Source organism: Cryptomeria japonica, chromosome 6 (assembly GCF_030272615.1).
Source record: "Cryptomeria japonica chromosome 6, Sugi_1.0, whole genome shotgun sequence".
Taxonomy (NCBI): Eukaryota; Viridiplantae; Streptophyta; class Pinopsida; order Cupressales; family Cupressaceae; genus Cryptomeria; species Cryptomeria japonica.
In genome coordinates this window covers 538,243,858-538,265,393 of record NC_081410.1, presented here as the reverse complement: position 1 = coordinate 538,265,393, position 21,536 = coordinate 538,243,858, and the positions used below count along the sequence as shown (strand labels likewise).

The following is a 21,536-nucleotide window of genomic DNA, read 5'->3' as shown; positions in this document are numbered from 1 at the left end:
TGTTAGTAAATCAACCTGATTTTGTTGACGTATTTCATGACACATCATTTAATCCTATATCCCATCGAATTCCTTGTTTGTTTATTTAGTGTTCTTCTTAGAGTTATTCTTATTGAACCGCATGCCCAACTTTTTTGTTAGTAAATTTACTGGATTTTGCCGAGGGATTTCATGAGGATTTCATGACATGTCATTCAATCCTGTATCCCATGGAATTCCTTGTTCATTATTTTAGTATTCTTTTAAAAAATTCTATTCATATTATATCTTCTCTCTTCTTTTTGATAAAGAGAAGCATATATTTATAAGGTGTAGAATATTGACAAACACCAGCACCTGGTACAACCCATCATGGCCTTACGGTGAGGGTATGATGAAAAAAATAATTGCTTTGCCAAGCAGCACAACTAAGAAGTAAGATTGATCAAGTTTAAACCATAGAGATAGTAGTCAGTACATATAATAAATTCACATTAGAAGAAATATGACAGCAAAACAGCAAAGATATTAGTGCTGCACCAAAAACATAGATGACAGATAAACAAAGGAAAACAATTAAGTCTAGTTTTTAACATTTTTAACTCAGCTGACATTTATCCCCTTTTATCTCTTGATATGGTGATGCATAAATTGCCTATAGTTAAGTTTACCTAAGTTTTGATTAAGTGTTTCAGCAGTAACTACTTCAGACAATTTTCTAAAGTTTGTAAGTTTATGAGAACACTTTGAAAGTAAGTTCTAAACAGAGAGTTAAGGATTATTCAAGTCATTATATGGTTTTACCTCTTATAGAAACAGAAAATAAAGTAAGTTTTGATTAAGTGTTTCAGCAGTAACTACTTCAGACAATTTTCTAAAGTTTGTGAGTTTATGAGAACACTTTGAAAGTAAGTTCTAAACAGAGAGTTAAGGATTATTCAAGTCATTATATGGTTTTACCTCTTATAGAAACAGAAAATAAAGTCTAATTCACACACACGAGAGACAAGATATAAATTATGATAACTAAATTATTTGAGAGTACAAATGTTATCCAAGATTTACAAAGATTTCATTCCATAACATATCATTACCAAACCTTATATATTATTCTCCTATCTCATAGAATTAACTCATCAAACAATAGTACACAACCTTATCAGTTTCTTCAAATGAGCTACAATTGACCTGTCAGCTATCTATAGTTAATAGAATACACTTGTTACATTATGTGGTCAGGTTGCAGACATAGTGGACAGCGAGCATAAAATGAATTTTGATACAAATACAGATTTCGTGATCTCATGAACATATTCACATTATTTCCATATAGATTTATAAAAATATGATGACTCTTATTTCTTTCCAATATACATGGATCATGAAATAAAGTGGCCGAATTTTGCAAGAGTAAGTAAATCATCTTCATGTCCAAATAAACTACAATGAGAATGTATGAATGTATCTCAACATATATTACCTCAACTAAAATTACCAAAATCAACTAATGATAACTGATAATGATAAATTGGATGAGAAATGGAGAGAGGGGATCATGGGAGTGCTTTTTCACCAACCATAGAGTTGTATAACTCTTTCATATGTCACCCTGAAAATGGCATCCTGCCCATTGTGACATTTTCACACATCACCACATTTCAAATGGGGACCCCCACTTTTTGCTTCTAGGTTAGTTGTCTAAGTTTAGTCGTCTAGCTTGGCAGTAGTTTCTTTAGCTATAAACCTCTTGCAACTTATAGGTCAAGGTCAAGGTATGAATCTTAAAGTGTGATGAGTAGTCAAGCAGGCAAGTGGACATGTTTAGGTTGGAGCATGGAGGCGAGGAGCAATCAAGAAGTAATGAGCAATCAACTAAGAAGTGTTTGATGAGGAGCACCTAAGGTCTTGATGGTGATGGAGGTGGCAATGTGTGAGTTACCCCTCCACTTCCACTTCCACTCCCTTCCACTTCCCCTTCCACTTCCTTCAACTTCCACTTCCGCTTCCTTCCACTTCCACTATCAACTTCCCAAAAGCTCGGCCAGCTTGGAAGGACTTCTAGTGACCCTCCAAAAGCCCAGCCAGCTTGAGAGCACTTCCAGTTACCATAAAAAAGTCCGACCTTCCATTAGCATTTCCACTTCATGGTAAAAAGTCTAGCCATGACTGATTTTCCTTATCTTGGCAATAGAAAATGCGTCATCAAATATTTGACCAGGTAGATAAAGAAGTCTGATGAAGGGTAAAAAGATTAAGAAATCAATAACTTGGAGAAGTTTTCATATCAACTTCTAGTTACCTCACAATCCATGACCTACCTTATCAACTTCCAGTTACCCGTCAAATCCCCAACCTATCTTGGGCGATTTCCACTTGCTGTCTAAATCCCTGGCCATACTTGCTTGACTTCTAGTGCACCTTCAAAACCCCGACCTACCTTGGATACTTCAACTTGACCCCTAAAAGACCGACTAGATCATTTCCACTTCAGGCCTAAAAGCCCAGCCTTCCTCACAACACTTCCACTTCACCTTGAAATCCACGGCCAAAGACAGATCAGGGCAAAATCAGATATAAGATCAGAAATCAGACATGTAAAATCATCAGGAATGCAATGCATATCAAATTAGTGAGTTTGAAAAATAAGTAAAATCAGTATATCAGGCATGTTTGATGATGTCCTTGTTTGTTTTGCAAGCAACTAAGGAAAAAGGATAGAGGAACTAGCTCAAGGAGCATTAAAACTTGAGGGATCAAGATATTCAAGGCTTGAAGAATCAAACACAAAGACAGCAATGCAAGAGAGAGGACCCCACAAGGGAAGATATCAAACTAAGCAAGGAAGTTGATAGCTCTATAATGAAGAACACTTCCAAGATTCTTCAGCATGGAAAGGGAAGTATTGGCATGAAGGAATCATGATAGAGAGGAGGCATTAAAGGAAAGGGTGCTACAAGGCAAGTGTAGAGATCAACATGAAGGAAGGAACATGCTACAATCTTGAATTTCCTTCGGAAATCCAAGAATATTTGTTAGGATAAGGAGGTAATCTAAGATAGGAGATTCAAGATGGAGAGCAATGCAAAAACAAGGTCTAGACATCATAAGGAAGGAATTTCCACCAAGATAAGGGGGATGCAAATGTGATCAAGGCAGAGGACAATTCCAGAAGAGTTAATCAAAGCTAGAAGATGATGCAATTCGGGGAATATCTCCCACCATCATCACATCAAACACTGGGAAATGTTGAGTATCAAGAGATATTGCCCAAATCACAAACACTTGTGATGAGTTACAAGGTGAGCAAGTAGTTGAGATGGCGCCTAGTCGTCTTCAACCCAATTGCATCATTCCAAGTTAACGCGCCTAGGTTCAATGCACTTGACTCATCCATCAAGGAGGATAATTACCACATGTGGAGGCACAAAGTTCGATGTACCTAACCTCATCATTCATTGGTCAAACTTTAAGGAAGGACATGTGTCCTATCTATTGTAATTTTATCAATGATCAAGCATTAAATGTTATGTAATGGGAGTAACAAGCCCTAATTAGGGTTTCTATCTTTCAGTCTTGGCCATTGATGTGGATTTGATCCTAGTCATTCAATTGTATTGAGAGCACTATATAATGCTTGCTCTCCTCATTTGTAAAGGTTAATAGCAAGTTAATAGTTCAATAATAGACTTTAGATAGTAGATGGCTAGAGTAGAGTAGGAGAAAAGGAGATTGTTGCCAAGACTTTGTTGTGAGAAGCATATTATTTTCATTAAAGATATGGTGAACTTCATGTGTTGATTCAACATTTGTATGGTCTCTACTTCTCATTTATTGTCATATTGATTAGATGGATGGAAGCTATTGTGGATTATTAATGGTGAAATTCTCTTGTTCATACTACTTGTGTTTTGTTGATTGGAGAATACTTTGCGTGGTCGACTGAACTCTTTATACAAGCTTAACTTTGATTGCTACTTACCCATTGATATGCATCACATTGATAGTGTCTGTGTTGTTGGTGGTGATTTGAGCATCATAAGATTACCTTAGAAGATCGCACTAAACTTTGTGGAGTTGTTCTTTGCATGGCAAAGCAAAGTCTAGTAGAGTTTTACTAAATCATTCATAGTTTCTTACATTCTAGGAATTAGAGTAGACTCCCTAAACCCTACCTCTTTTGCCTTTTGGTTTCAAATCAAGTAAATTTCACGTTCCAACAGCATTCAGGCAAGAGTTCAAGTATCAACGTAAGTCCTCCTTGTGGTTACCTGCAATCACATCAACCAATGAGTTATCCACACATCAAGACCTAACATTAAGAACATTGGAGTCACGTCAAGTGATCACATAGTTCAACATTTGAGAGGATTTTGTTCAAGAGAGGATAAGATACATTGTATTTTATTCTGTGTATGAAGTGAATAAAAAACACAACAATAGAATTGGTGCTAGAAGGAGGGCACGAATGCAAACTCTTGAACATGTGAATCGAGTGGAAGATCAATGGAGTCATCCTCAATGCTTGGCAAAGTTATCACAAGAGGAAGGAAAGAACGTTGGGTTGCAATTGGACTTGCAAAGGAAAGAAGCAGTTTAATGCTCAAAATCTCCTGCAAATGGGGAACCAATTGAGCTTTCAGAGCCAAATTTGAGATTTGCTAGATGTCTCTTATTCTAAAAAATCCCAAAAAAGTGAAAATTTCAAAAAAAGAAAGATTTCTCAATGAAGAGGCAACAACATTGCCAAGATGATCAACAAGTTGATATCTTTCAACTTTGGTGGACTTTGAATGCGCAGCTACACCCACGCAAATTGTCTGAATTTGCAGTGCAGGATTCATGAGACAATCGAGTACGATGAAATGCATTGCTTGACATTCTTGTCAAGAATGGAGTCTGCACTACAAGGGAAAATCTTCTTTTGGGATGTCCCCAAGCCAGAGGTTGTATCAAGCAATTTCAATGTCCTAGAGAGAAATGATCCTCTTTCAAGATTCATAGGGATTATCGAAAATCAGCTTGGTCTTGAAGGTGAACTATGCCTAGAAAGCATATTGCTACCATTGTGGTGTAGGATTCATAATGCACCCCACTCCGAATTCACTTGCTTATTGTGCAAAGAAACTATCAATCGAGCTAGATGCCAATTCAAATTGCCAATCCTATCCAAGGACAAGGGTATCGTGGATAAATCTTGGAGTGCATACCTTGCAGTTGATGAGTATAGAAGAACACATGAACAGGGCATTGCTACATCGTCTAAAGGTGAGGGCAATGAGCTACAAGAAGATGGTACAAGGGTGCTTGATGATGGAAGTGTAGCAGTGAATGATAACTTTGCATACTTAGCACCCAAGGAGGAGTACTTTGGAATGCAAGTTGAGAAAACAATTGAGGATGTTCAAGCTGAAGTGGTGACAAGCGATGATCAAGGTATTAATTTGGCAATCAAGGAAGAGAGTGATTCACATCCATTACAAGAGGAGGAATTCCTTGATGAATACTCGTTCATCCTCCAAAGGAGACACTTGAGAATGAATTGCAAGAAGCTTCAAGCACCATTCGGGTGGAAGACAATCATATGGATATGTTGAATGAAGAACTACTAGTTCTCACAAGTGAGCCCAAGTATGAAGAACATTTCGAAGGGGCGCTCAAAGACATTAATACAACTATGCTATTTTAAGGGATTCTAAAAGATCTCATAGAAGAAGCACAAGAGGAGTCATTGTTGGCATTGTTCCAAGACAAAGGAATTGCTGCAAGAGGCATGATTCATCATAAACTTCGACCTCCCAAAGCATTATTGGATGAATTGCAAGATGATAACACGATGCAATTTGATGATCGATGTGTTGATGAGTGATAGCTTCGCACACCTTGCACCTAAGGAAGAAGGCGTCATAGTTGCGGATAACCTTGTGTCCAAGGAAGTTAAGGAAATGATTGAAAATGTTCAACCTAGCAAGATGCTAGTAGATGAAGATCAATTCTTGGAGACCTCAAGACATGAAATGCTACAAACCATGGACACTTGTGAAGATCACCAGGAGATTGAGAAGGAAAACATAGTTGAAAACTTGAAAGTGTAAGTGACTTGGAGGGTCATAATGACCCACTATCACCTGATACTTCACCATTTCAAGAACAAGGAAGTGACTTCAATACACTTAAAGAGGAAGTAACCCTTGATGAAGATTCAAATAAGCATTCATCCTTACAACGACAAGAAGAATCAAATGAAGAATTTCAAGATGTTCCGAAGGAAGAAATTACAAGCATTATTGAAGTAGTAAAGCCAAAGAATGATGCATAGTTTGAAGGGTCGCTATCGCTTGAGATTGTATATCAGAAGGCACTAGAGGAAATATTGGAAGATCAACTTATCAAGGAGACTCTCATTTTTTAAGATATGCTTATGGAGTTTCATAAGGACGCTTGGTTTATGCAAGATATTGAACTTGTTGTCACCACGGAAGTGAAGGGTGAAGAGAAATTCAAGGCTGCGCTAAGTCCATTCCTAAGGATTCAAAGAGGACTAGCAAGTGAAAATTTGCATGTCAAGGATGCAATTGGAATGATCCATCACCAATGGCGGCCCCTTGAAGCAGCTAATAATCTCTCTTCCTATGATACGATGGTGGAGAGCATGCAAGAGTTTTTATTTGAGCATGAGCAACATCAAGTTGTCTCTTTCCTTAATCCTAGCTTTGAAAGTTATTATGATTTTCACTATTGGGGTTTTGGGAAAACAACTTGCATTTGGATAGATCACAGTCCCAATGAGCTGCCTGAATTGCTTATCTTACGTGAGGTTTTGATTGAATATGTGAGTTGCCATGTGAGAGCCTACCTCCCCATATTTTAAGATGAGTTTTCTCAACTTCAAACTGTCACTGTTGCCATGCTCATGTTGCTTAATCTGAGAAATCATGTAAAGTCATGTACACATGTCGCTTCTTTGAGTCGTTCTCGTTCTAGGAGTCTTGTATATAATTTAGTTTAGCTTAGTGTAGGTTTCTTTTCGCATGCTTTAGCTTAGAGCTTTTGTTGAGCCAAGTAATTAGTTTTCCTTGGATCATTTGACTCAAGATTCTTTGGTGGCTCAGATAGTTTAGTTGGTTGCTTGCTTTAGCTTAGTTTTTTGTAGTTTGCTTTGCTTTGGTTAGTCGGTTTTCTTAGTTTAGGTGTTTGTTGTGACATAATCACACATTGCCCCATTGCAAATGGGGACCCCCTTGTTTTTTCTTTTTAGGGTGGTGTTTTGGCGTCTTAGGGTTTTGTCTCTAGTCTCTAGCCTCTACAAATGAGTCAATTTTTTTGAAATTTGGAGTCATCAAAATCAATAAGGAGAAGGAATGGTCAAAAGATCGTTTTGATGCTACGGATGTGCTCAAATAGGTCAAAGGAGTGAAAACGAAATTTCTCGGGATCAATCCTGACAACTTCCTATTTTTAGGAAATTTGCTTTTTTCTTCTTTTTCTAAATTTAGAAAGTTCTGTTTTTGGGATATTGGGGCCAATCCAAGAACCTGCTTTTTAGTTTTGCTTTTTTTTCTAAAAATAGAAAGTTGCTTTTTTGCTTTTTCCAAGGTCATGGGTAGTTTCAGAGTCAAGGGAGTTCATGGTCAGGAATGTTGATGAAAGATCACAAGAAAATGGCAAAGTAGGGAAGAAATTCCTTGTTCCAGATGAAGTCCATTTAAAACGTGGAAGAATTTCCTTGACCTCACATGAAGTCCGCCCTGGTAAGGAAGGAATTTCCTTGCTTCAAAGTCAAGTTTGCTCTCCAACCATGGAAATTCCGTGTCTAGACATGAAGTTCGCCCATGCTTGGTGAAAATTTCTTGATGGCACATGAAGTCTACCATCTAGCATTGGGATAATTTCCTGTCCTCATGTGAAGTCCGTCCTTAAGGAGAGGAAAATTCCTTGTCCCTATAGCAAGTCCGTCCTAGCATGGTAAGGAATTCCTAATGGCACATGCAAGTTCGCCCTCTAGCATGAGGAAAATTTCTCAATCAAACACCAAGTCCGCCCCTTCCAAGGAAAAATTTCCCTATCCAACCTTGAAGTCCGCCTAGGGAGATTAGGAAGATCCTCAAGTGCACATGAAGTCCGCCCAAGGTAAGAAAGAGAAAATTTGGCTAAGTGCTTTGGCATGGAAAAAATCCTTTTTCTAAGACAAAGTCCGCCTTGACATCATGATGAAGATTCTAATTCAAGAACAAAGTCTGCCTAGGCATGAGTGAAATTTCCTTGAAGTCATGTCAAGTCCTCTCTATGCAAGCAAGGAGAAATTCCTAAAGCAACATGAACTCCACCTTGGCAAACTAGGAAAATTCCTAAGTCAAAGTGAAAGTCCGCCCAAGGTGGATAAAGTAGAAATTTAGCTAAGTAGGCTGGAATAAAGCAAGTGTGAAAATCAAGAGAAATCGCTTAAAGGAAAGATGATTAAAGCAAAAAGTTAAAGTCAAAAAGAAATTCACCCAAGTATTGAAGAGGAAAGAGTTCGAAAATTTTAGCTGTGTTGGTTAACAGATTTGCCTTTCCTTTAATATTTATATATTTTAAAATGAACCGAGTTTTGGTTTACCCTCTGCATAAGAGTGCAGCTCCTTGTAAGATTTTCAATGAATTTTTATGCAAATAACTCAGAAAGCGACACACTTTTCACCAGAAATCGAGAAAGGCATTCACATTCAATTGTCAACACAATAAGAATGCTACAAGATAATTAGAATAAATGCAAAGCTCACAGATTTAAACCTTGAGCATTTCAATTCAATTTAAAACCTATTTCATCAAGCATATTCAGTGTAGCATAAATGTTGATCGATACTTGCTCATGCCTCATCGGACAAGGGGGACCAGAATCATTTAAACTCATTTAAATAACAATGTACCACTGATTCTCTTAAACAATGAATTCACAGACTTATGAAGAACTGATAATGAAGTAAAATATTCTGTACACAAGCATACATCCCAACAGAGACTGCTGTATCATTCAAACGCACAGATTTGAAGATCATACAAAATATATCATTCCATTCATATATCAAATGTCTACATTGGAATACAAAGAAGATGCTCCTTCAAATCAAAGTTTTTCGGACCTTAAACAAAGCTTGCTTAATTACATTTATAGCCTCCAGGCCAATAGTTTGTTTGAAAATAACCCTAAACTCTTAAACTCTACCCTAGAGTTAAAAAGAAACTGTTTGCTTTGAACTGGATAAAACTTAAATGAACAATGGCCATAGACAGGATGACAGCTCATTCATAAACCGATCAAGACTCCATCACGGAAGAAGAGACTGCTGATTTGTCATGTTTTGTCGTGGCACCACGCACATTTTGCCACTCTAGATGCGTTGTTGAGAAATTCAGGATAACCTGATAGTGTGGGAGTCCAATGTGTAGGATGTGCTGCTTCCAAACTTCTTTGTCCATGTTCACCTGCTTAACTTTCATTTTATGCACTTCCAAGTGATCGAAGCAGACTGCTAACATTGATTCTATCCTTGCCACTTTGGAAAAGTCATTTGTAGTTAGAGACTTCATCTCCTTAACAAACTACACCCTTTCTTTAAAGGTTTTAACCATATCCACCGCTGGTTCAATCATCTGTCCATCCTCCTTCAAGAGTTGTATGTCGATGCATTTTAGATTTTTTTGCATCTTATCAATTAGTTCTTTAAATCCTTTTAGTAGCTTGACAGATTGTTCATGACCTTGTTTAATGATAGAATTTCTCCATTCAACATTCTTTCTTGAAACATACAACACGTTGTCATCCAGGTTTTCCACTAGCTTCTTAGTTAGAAACTTAATAACACCAAATTTTTGCACTTCATTCATCTGCGCCAAGACTGCTACCCATTTAGTTCTTTCTTTTTCCCATGCGGTAGCTTCCAGTTCCAGCTCTTTACTCAAAATTATGGCATTATCATATACCTTAATTAGGCTAGCAATATAGTTTGTGCCCTACTGCTCTATAGAATCAAGCCATTCATCAAAAACTTCAGCTATCATGCGGCTTCTCTAGACTTGATCTAATAGTTTTTGATTCACTGGTGATTTGGGATCAAAGGACAATGTCATCAGTGTCAGGGGCTGAGGACTCAGGTGATGTATGGCGTTAATATACTCTGCCATCTAAGTAACAACTTGTTTCAACTCCCATTTATCCTTCTCATCTTTCCAAGTCCTGGATATCATTCTCTTTGTAGAGGATTCTAAATGTTTGGCATCTACAGCCCTTGAAGCAACTCCTAGGTCGATCTTCTCAACAATAAAATCATTCTCAGTGGCTTTTTCTGGATCTCTATCCGAGATGGGCTTAGCTACTTCCGCTACTCGGTGGCCTATTTCATCATCAACTTCCATCATTGTTTGTGTTTTGAGCTTCTTGGGTTTAGATATTTTCCCAAGGCACTTACTTACCATATCCTCCATGGGAATTGTAATAGGAACAATGCTACGTTTCTTTCCAATTGAAGCTCCAAGCCATCGAGAAGTACTAGAAGTTTCTTTAGGCGGCGGAGGTGTTTGAGCATCAAGTGAGTTGACAACAGTCATATTGCTCATTGGATTTGGCTCTTCTTCAGGTTCTTTGCCTGCATCCGTATCCTGCACTAAAGGTTTGTTTAACACTTGATGATCCATGATCACTTGGGTTTCTTCGCCTGAATCCAAGTCCACAACAATTTGATTCGCCACTGGTTCTCTGTTCTTCTTTTTGCTCCTTGAGCGAGTAACTCGAACTGCTGAAGAACTCAGTGGGGGCCTCTTTGATCTTCTAGTTTGAACCTCTCCAATAATAGACCTTGTATCACCTCCAACATCAACAATTTTGTTAGAGGAAGTGGGAATTTGTGTTGTAGCAAGTGGACCAACTGTTAATTTATTAGGAATGATAATTGACTCCTTTCTAAATTTTCGGTCCCTTAACCACTTCTCCGTCTTCTTATGACATTGAAGGATTTGGCTTGAATATTTTCTTCTTCTCTTCTATCCCAATCAATTTCAGGAATAGGTTGCCCCAGAATCCTTTCATTGAATTCGGGATCCAATACATCTTCCCCTATCTCTTCTTGTACTCCAGACACATTAATGGACAACCTCATTGTAACCACCTGTTGCAAAGTAAATCTTGACCACAATCTCCTCCTCACTTCAAACTCATCACAACAATTTTCCCAGTAATCTTTTAATTGAGGTTCATGGGAAAAATGGTCATCAACATTTAGATGTTCTACAACATATCCTCTGCTATCAAATTTTCGTCTGGCAATGTAGGGCTGCAAATTCATTTTCTTGAACTCTAATTCTAGGTTCAAGGCATCAGATACAGATTTACAACTATAGTAACCAAGTTCAATTGAGAAGGCAACCCCGTATTTACTCTTAGTCTCTAACCTTTTGTCAATGTGGGCTAATTGTCTGCAAACTTCAATAAGCACATAACTGTCAAAGGCATACCTGGGCAATTTGAATGGTTCACCTTTAAATCCCCCTACTCTAATGTAAGTAAACTTAGGAAACTGAATAAAGTAGCTTCCATATATACTAACCAGCTCCATGGCCTCGGCTGACATTCTTGTATTTATGTCTCCTTGTAATTCAAAGGCAAGCCTTCCTGCAAAGACAACATTCCACCTTGTGAAATTTTCTGCATGTCTCTGTTGTTGCAGGTAAGGGTAATAATCATAAACCTTCATTCCGTCCACCCTAAGCTCATTATGCAATCCCGACCATTCTCTGGTACAAGCCAATATAAAAAAATAAATATGAGGACATGTAAAAGCTAGACATTCCAACAAAGTTGCTCAAACCCTCATGGAGTCTTTCAGCTATAACTTGCGCCCAGTCAAGGTATTTCTCACTAGTTAACAACACTTGAATATAGAAGTACATCCAATCCTCCCATTAGAAAGAGTGTGAGTTCCCTTTGAGTTTGTTTAGCAAAATTACAATATCCCGCACCTCCGTGATGAAATGCTCTCTGGTAAGAGGCTTGGGTAACCGGGACCCCCCTTTTTGAACCTTTAGAAGCCAATTCCTTCTAATGACGCTTTTGTATGTGCTTTTCTTCTCAGAGAAAAATGCATATGAGGTTCCAATTGACCAGTCTTCGTATGGCTCTTTATGAGGGATTCCCATTGCAACCATCACCGTTTCTCTGTTAATTTCCACTAACAATTCACCATTGCTGGTCCTAATGCACCTACTATCAGCATCATATCTGTTCATACATGCTATTACTAGATCTGGACAAGGAGCGGCAGTTGGGAAAGCAACAGCTTCAATCAAGCCACTTCTAACTATTCTTTCCATCATCGAATCTGCCCCAGGGTTTTTAGCTCTTTCTAAGAAATCTCCTAAGTCAGCTTGGGCCAAAGAAGTGTCACCTAGCTCTGGAAGTATACTAACTAGGCATGATGTGCGACCAAGCTTTGGAAGAATTGGCCTCATAATGACCGCTTTTACATTTATCAAACAGTTCCTAAACAGGACAAAATTCTATTCCAAAACAAAGAATTTTCCTACATTGATTTACTTTCTGAGCTAGTAACACAGCGGAGGGAAATTATCAAAACTCACGTGTTACCACCATGAAATCTATGAAACCCTCGAAAGTATGGAGTTGAAATTACCTTTGGCGTCTTTCGCTCCTTCAACAATAACAGCTACTACTCCACAATTTGAGAACTCACATGTTAAGAAGTGGAAAAACTAAGTAACCTCTACACACGCCTCATAATGATTCATCTGAACGTGTGAGATAACCAATGATTTGATGGGAACCTGACAACTTTCTTAATTACACATCAACTCCGCACAAACAGTTTACGTTTTCATGATTTCTTTCCAAATTTAGAATTTTAAATTATAAGATGTTGAGAATATTCCTTTTGCTGCGCCACCTTTAGTGTTATTAATGTCCTCGGGGCCAAACTTGAAATGAACCTTTGAACTTTTAATCATCTCGCAAGGAGTTCAATGGTTCATGTTCAATCCAGAGAAAAAAAAAAGAACTCTCAACTTGCAGCTCTACACAACATTGGGAACGAGCGAAGACCCTTAACAAACATAAAGGAAGACTTTGAACCTTGAACCTTGAACTGATTTAGAAATGGTTCAAAGTTCAAGTTCAAGATCGACTTAACACATTCACACTCGCTCGCTTAACAACATTACAAAGCCGCGACCCACGCAAAGGGACCGGTTGAACTTTGAACCTTGAACCAATACGCAGGTTCAACCGACAGGTTCATTGGAGCAGAAAAGGTGAAACATAAAGGAACAAAAGGTGCATGATTAAAGACAGATCAAACCAAATGAAGGAAACAAAATTAAATACACATTATTTTGTTCAAAACAAATAATGGGGTAACACCTCTATTTTCTCCATCTCCTTTGTGACACATCATTTCAGTGGACTTGTCATGCCTCTCCTTTGTCATATAATGAGGGAGTTTTCTTCTATCAGTGTTAATGCTTCCTTGGTTTTGTTTTGTTTTGATCAGATCTTTAGACTATTGGCACCTGTATTTTCGACTAGCAGCTTCTTCTTGCATAGTTGAGTAGTGTTGTTGGGGTCACTCGTGTAGATTCATGTGCCACTAGCATCTTCGAATATCAGATGTTTTGTCTTTGTTTGCCATTTGATTATTGTTCGAGTAGTGGCGTTGGGGTCACTCATGCATATTGTTGTCTTCTGTATCTTCAACAAACAGATGTTTTGACGAGTAGTGTCATTGGGGGCACTCATACATATTCTTGATCTTGATCATCATCTTGGCTTTTGAGGAGGTTCTTCATTCAACATTATGGTAGACAATTGTCCACATTTTTCTTGTATATCGAAGGATGTTCTTATGCACTTCATATAGTTGCATCTCTTGTAATTTTGAGGGGGGTTTTGTTCCCACTAGGTTTTCCCTCTTTCCTTTCCTTAGTCTTTTGTCTCCTTAGTTAGACTTAAGGGGGGGTGTTAGTGCACAAAAACCAGCTTTTCCTCCACGATTTATGGGATTATTATTGTGGATTTTTGTTTTAATCCCATGAATTGGATAAAACTGTTTTTTGCTTAGTTGTTAAGCTTACTAAGGAATATCTCTGGTTTTTCAGTTTTATTCCTGTTTTTCCTCCTTTTTTTGTTTTAACGAAGGCTCTATATATTATGTAATTCATTCATTTGTAAATCAATGAAATAGTTTTATTTTCATTCTTCTCTGAAATTTTCTCTTTGATTTTGCAAGTTTACTTTTACTTTCCTAGCTAGATTCTTACTGTTCAGGTTTAGATAAAATTTTACAGTAATAAATCTATCAAGTACACAAGGTAGAAAATCATTCCAAATGACTTGGTTTTCTCCACATTTCTCAATGGAAAGTTTGAGATTATCACTTATAATCTTGGCCCAATTGACCACTATCAATCCTAGATAAAGTAGAACACCCAGCCCTCAAACAAAGCACCTTGAGGCATCCTCATCACTCGATTGAGTAGGAACAATAGGTCACTATACTCATCCTTAAAATCCGTACACATGAGCCTGTTGGGAATCTTTGAATGGTGAGGCCTTGCTTCATATTCATCCTTGGTTTTGTCTCATGTAAACACTTCCATGATTACATCCTCAGCAAGGTATGGAAGCACGGCCCCTTTAGCTGATCTGATCATTTAGGGCATAATGCTTTGCACACTCCACAATTAGCTCACTGCGCTGTATGGATGGAGGAAAGCCACCCGCCTAGTATATGCCACTCTTCATGATATTGGCGGAAAGTGTGGAAGGAAGCTGATTCTTCATTCCGAACATCCTTTGCCGCATCTGCTTCATGTCTAGGAATTCCATGTTTGTATCCGTAATTCTCTTACATCGGGATGACAACTGTGAATCTGGATAGAAACCTTCTTGTACTATCTTCAATTGATCCTTCCTCACAGCGATCCCTTCTTTAGACATGGTACCTGTACAAAACTCGAAGTCAATATCATGGAAAAATTACCTAAATAACTTATTTTCAGAATTGTATAAGTTTTGATTTTTAATGACTAACAAATTTAGGAATGAAAATCAGAAATCCTAGCATTATTCATCATGAATTCTGAAAACAAAATGGAAATTTGATGAAAATGGGGTACAGAATCCTCATAAAACTTTAATTTTCAGACTTTGTAAGGTCTGATCATGTAAACTTAAGTCTGAAGACAACTTAGTATACTCAAAAATCGTCAAAATGAGGTCAAAAGAGTATACGAGAAGTCCAATTACACTTGGAAAAAGGTGTGCAAAGTTCTGATTTTCAACTTTCTATGTTTGAAAACACCTTTCAAGGTCAACAATGGCTGCCAACAAGTTTGAAGACAACCTGCAACTAACATGAATCAGCGTTTTGAAGTAGTTGCAGCCATGTGAAATGTTTGTATTTGATATATTTTACCTCTCCAAGGTTGAAAATGGCCAATTTTGGGCAAGGAAAAGTGGCTGGAAATGATAACGAAGTCTGAAGACAAGACTGAAAGTGAATCTTCAGACTGTAACAGCAATGGTGTTGCCAAATATGCTCCCAAAAGTCTCCAAATTCAGTGTCTAGACAAAATTGCCTAAGGCTGGAAGTGAAAATCAAGCCTGGAAATGAAGGTCCAGCCAACAATTGTGATCAAGATAACCTCCAGCAATGGCACCAAGTGTAAATCTGAGTATGTTTGCAGCCTTCCAGCAACAATGGCACCCAAAACAAGTCACAAAAGTCACCCAAAATGAGGAATGATCAGCCACCAAACAAAGTCGTGGTCTTTCCAATCATGGCTCACTTAAAAAAATCGCCCAATGTGGCTCAAAATCGCTGCAACCTCCACCAAACTCACTGTAAAACCTCCTCTAATGGAGCCGCCCAGGTCTGATTGGGCAAGTAAATGCTTTAAATCTATAACCCCAACTCTCAACAATGGTGTCTGATGGACACAGACAAATTCGCCAAGCTGGAACCTCTTCGACTTGCCTCCAATCAGCGTCTCTAACAATCACATCAGCAAGATATAATAAAATTTTAATGCTGGCTGGGTCTCTTTAAACTAGTTTTCTCCTCAACATTTCACCACACAAGCAATGTAACTTGCCTTTTTATAGTTGCCTGGGAAAATCAATTTGCCTTGGGAAAATATTTTAATCCTAAAATAATTGTTTCCCAGCATTAAATAATTGTTGTAAAGGTAAAAACAATTAAATTCAACCATACTCGTCATCAAATTCATTTTCATCTTTCAAATTTGGGCCAGTTGGGGAAAAACACCCCATGTCTGGATAAAAATCCTCATTAAATTTCAGCATAATTCACCACAAATGCCATTTGGGGAAAAACGACCCCTGTTGGGATGCATAAATTCACTTCATTTCATCAACTCTGTCTCAAAAATCGACTTTGGGGAAAAATGTGGGTCATCTGGATGCCCAATCCACACATTTTCATCATTAAATTCCCTTTTGGGGAAATTCGATCTTCATCAGGTCAAATATCTGCACTTATTTCCATTAAATTTGCTCATGAACTGACTTGGGGAAAAACGACCCCCATCAGGATAATCAATTTCATCCGCATAAAACTTCGTAAATCATTCTTGGGGAAATTCGACCTTCATCAGGAAATTTCCAACACTTAGACAATATTTGTGCCTCTTGGTGGGAAAACGCAGTCCATCAGGACAAATATCAGGATACTTGGGGAAAAACGCCCCTCATTAGGAATTTGAGTGGGAAAAATCATGGGTCATCGGAAATTTGTCCAAAAGCTTAGGGAAAAACGTTCTCCATTGGGATAACTGACTTCTAGACCTCAAATTAATGTCTTCCATCAGGAATTTGATGATTTTCACACTAAAAAACATCTAGACATGTCAAATTTCATCTTTATGCATTGGGACTTTGTCAAATTTATCTGAATTTGAGTGAGAAAACTAGGATTCTATTGGGATAAAGTGCAATTTTGACTTGATTAACCCACTAGGAGCGAAAAGACAACTCCTGAAGGATACCTTAATGCTTAGGCACAAAATATCACTGATTTAGACACATTTAAACTCAATTATGCTCAAAATACAAACCTAGACAAAATTAGGATCACACTAACAATCTAACATATTTACACGCTTGATCCTACTCAAAACTTAAAACTCTAATAGCACTTTGGGCATGATCACACTTCAAAACTTTGTGACTCGAGCATTGAAAAGCTCAAAACTTGCCACCTAACTGCCAAAACCCTAAACTAACACCATGCAGAAAGCAAGAAAGAGGTGGTCTCCGTTTGCAATGGGACGATGTGTGAAAAGGTCACAACAGGCTTTATGGACAAAAATATGTCAAGTTCCTCAAACCATCAAAAAATGCCCAAATTTTTTTGTTGCCTAAATATGTAGTGTATGAAAATGAGGGTTTTTGCGCCTTTTGGACTCAATGGTGAGGTTTGTTTTGTCTGCCAAAATGTACAAAGAAAAAGCTCATGCCCATATCATCCTTGAATTTGAGGAGTTTGCAAATCTAGAGCTTTGATACTATGTAGGAGCTGATAGTGAATTCACACACCCCAAGATTGAAACTTTCGACAAAAGAGTATGGAAAGAAAATAGCTTGCTTGATTATGGATGCAAAATGTACAATGATCAATAATAAATCAGTGATAGTACATACTCTAATGATACAAATGTACAAGAAGCCTTGCTTATATAGGCAAGCTTGAGAGATAGAATTAGACACAATCATGACAAGTGTCTTAATTCTAAGACATGAGAGAACAAACATCAAATGGCCTAAGACAAGAAGCAAATGACGTAAGATAAGATTGAATCTCATGACAACTAAGACTTCTAGAAAGATTCCTAGGACCCAAGTAAAACTTAACATGTGAATAGGACGGGCTAGGTGAACTAGTTAGGTAGAACTCTTTATTCACACTAACATCTCAAACCTCCCATATTCTATGAATACCTCAAAGATAGAGTTGCAAAAGGTTGGAACATTTTACAACAGGTCATACTGTTGTGGTGCTTCTGTCCTTGAGGGCAATTGTGCATGTCATTGAGTTGTTGAGCTTGGGATGCATATTCTCTTGCCTCTCCTCATTTGCTGCCTTTCAGGGGAGCCTCATTGTGCATTTTTGGAGGAGCTATGCTCATGTAACAGTCAATTGATTAATGAACTTATTAAGAAGCCGAGTGTCTTGTCTTTTTTCATCTTCAACTATTGTGTGCATGTTTCTTTCTGTTGATTATTGCAAAGTGATCTATTAAGCTCTAGTAAGTCAGTATGTGAATAGCTACTCTTGATTGATGGACTTTTTTATGCTTTCTGTATTTTAGTTTCAGCATTTCCTCCTTTCTCTCTTCTCCTTGTGACGCTAGAGTTATCTTAGAGTAGTGTTGATGTGTTTTTTATACACATGCAAACACAAAATAAAATACCTAAAGGTACCCTATCCTCTCTTGAGCAAAGTTTCCCGACTGCTGAAGATCTCGCCGAAGGATCAGTCGAGGCAACTCCAAGGTTCTTGTATGTAGGTTCTCTACTCGTGGATAAGCTCTCTGTGGTATGATGTGATTTTGCTAGAATCACAAGGGGACTTACACTTGATGATTAAACGTCTGATTTGATTTGAACATTGCTGGAACACAAGATTTCACTAGCCTAGATTTTTCGAAAAAAAAGGAAAAAAGGATGAGGGCGAGGAAAGGATCTAATTCTTACACTAAGAATGTAGGAGCAATGAATAACCTTTGATGAAATTCTAACTAAGTCTTGTTTTGACATCCCAGGACCATCTCCACAAGGTTAGTGCGATCTTCGAAGGAAAACTTTATGATGTTCAGATCATCGCTACAGGCATAGACACCATCAAGCTGATGCATATCAATGAAGAAGCGACAATTGAAGTTAGGCTTAAACTGAATGATTCCAGTTGACTACACAAGGCAAGTCTGCAATCAACAAACTGCTAGTAGTATGGATATACGAATTTCACCATCAATCAAACACATTTCTTCCACTCATCTAACAACATGAAATCAAATATGAGAAGTATAGAGACCATGCAAATTGTTGAATCGACCCATAGATTTCACCATTTCTTCAATGAAGTTTACAAGTCTTTTACAACAACATCTTGGCAATAATCTTTGCCTTCTCTTTCTATTCTACTTTAATTGCTATTCTATCAACTGACTATTCACTATTTCTAACTATCCACCTTCTAACTACTGACTAACTATTATTTATTAACCTTTTACAAATGAGGAGCCAAGGCTTATATAGTGCCCACAATACAATTCAATGGCTCAGATCAATTTGAGATCAATGGCCGAGATTTTACAATGAAAACCCTAATTAGGGTTTGTTACAACAAACTCAATTCTGGCCAATGAAATAATTGCATTATTTGGACACGTGTCTCCTTTGGAATCTTCGACCAATGCATAACCGAGGTAGGTACATCGAAGTTTGTGTCATCCCCGATGAGTCAGGTACATTGAATCTGGACATGTTGAGGTGGACCAATCTAACTGGAGGAATGATGACTGGGATGCCACCTTGTCTGACACTTGCAACTTGGTAGATATTCAATTTGATGATGCTAAGAAGCTAACTTTAGTTAACTCTTCTGAAACTGTCTGCTTCTCCAACGGACCTTTGCTCTGACCTCCTTTGTCTTTGATGTGTAGGATGGATGGTGCACCTTTCCTTGGAACACTGGACTGGAAGATGTCGTCCCTAATGATGCTAGACTGGAGAAGGTCGTCCTTGTTGATGCTGGACTGGAGAAGGTCGTCCTTGTTGATGCTGGACTGGAGAAGGTCATCCTTGTCTTGGCCTGGTCTTGTGGAGGTCATCCTTGATCTAGCCTGGTCTTCTTTCATCTGCAAGACAAACCATAAGATGATTAAGGACACATAATATATTTATTCTAACATAGCATTTTATACCTTAAATCATCAACAAGAAGACATCAAAATGAAGTTTGTTCAAGATTCTTTCCAGGGACAAGCCTTATAAGAATTTTGCCCTGGACCCTCTGGAAGGGTCAGGAGCGAAATTTGCATTCCTAGCCAACTTGGACCTCTTTTCAACGTTACCTCACAACCAGCTCCTCACTTGGCCCAAACAAGGTGAAAAATAGGAGTTTCAAAAGATTTCGCCTTGGACCCGCCCTGGACCCTCTCGAAGGGTCAAGAGCGAATTTTCTTGGATAAGCCTCAATTACTCCATTTTTTTACTTCAAAATCCTCCGGAAGGTGAGCATACACTTCTTTTAGTCCAACAAAGTCTAGGGATCCATCCTTTTAGTTTCTCACATGGGCAAATTAGGTGATAATGGGAATTTTTGCCCTGGACCCTCTGGAAGGGTCAGGAGCGAAATTTCTTCTTTAGGCTTTATTTTGCACTTCCTTTACCTCAATTTACCCTACAAGGCAAGAATATCTCACTCCAGCCTCAATCATGCCATAGGAAACAAAATCTTGTCCTGACACAATGGGGAAATAGTGATTTTGATGAATTTCGCTCTAGACCCTTTGGAAGGGTCAGGAGCGAAATTCACTTTTTGCTTGCCTATTCACACTAAATTTCACTTCCTTCACTTCATTTCATCTGGATTCCCTCACATTGAATTCATTTCCCAGCTTGGCAACATTGGTTTGATCTTCACAAGGCCTAAAAGGTCAAATTCGCTCAAAAACCTAACCAGGGACAGGACCTATCCAAAATTTCGCTCTGGACCCTTTGGAAGGGTCAGGAGCGAAATTCCAATTTTAGCTCAAAATTTGTATCTTTAGTGGTCAAAAATCTTTCCAAGGAATTCCAAATAGCTTCTTTCACTCTAGTCTAGGCCTGACTTAGCACAAAATTTGGAGAAAAGGATGGTTTTAGTGTTTTTCACTTTGGACCCTTTGGAAGGGTCAGGAGCGAATTTCTTCCTCTAGCCCAAATTCATCATTTTTGGAGACAAAAATCCATTCAAGGGCAATCTCAAGGGCTTCTATCATCTTTGTCTAGGCCTGGCTTGGCACAAATATGAAAGGAATAGGGTGGATTTTAGAATTTCGCTCTGGACCCTTTGGAAGGATCAGGAGCGAAATTCTTGTTTTAGGCTTATTCTTCCATCATTTCAAGTTGAATTCACCTCAAAAGGCTAGAAAATACTTCTCCTCTCTCATCCAACCCAAGTTTGACTTGATTTTGCAAGAGAAAATAGGTGGTTGAAGAATTTTCGCCCTGGACCCTTTGGAAGGGTCAGGAGCGATTTTCATCATTTGGGCTCAATTCCTTCAATCTTGATAATCATTGGCAATTTGGAGTCATTCCTAAGGCCTTCTTTGATCCTGATCCACACTAGATTTGGCATGAAACTAAGGGAAAAGATAGGTTTTGCACAATTTCGCCTTGGACCGTTTGGAAGGGTCAGGAGCGAATTTTCCTTTCTAGACCAAAATCATCTTTCTTTCAATCCCAATCTTCATTGCAAGGTAAAATCTCATCTCTCTTCACCCTAGGA

The 21,536-nt window shown here is 38.2% G+C and overlaps 1 protein-coding gene across 2 annotated transcripts in view; it reads left to right on the top strand.

Moving 5' to 3' along the window:
• The window catches only part of LOC131030252 (uncharacterized), a 152,748-nt gene that overhangs the window by 127,121 nt on the left and 4,091 nt on the right, over nt 1-21,536 (top strand). The window lies entirely within an intron of this gene.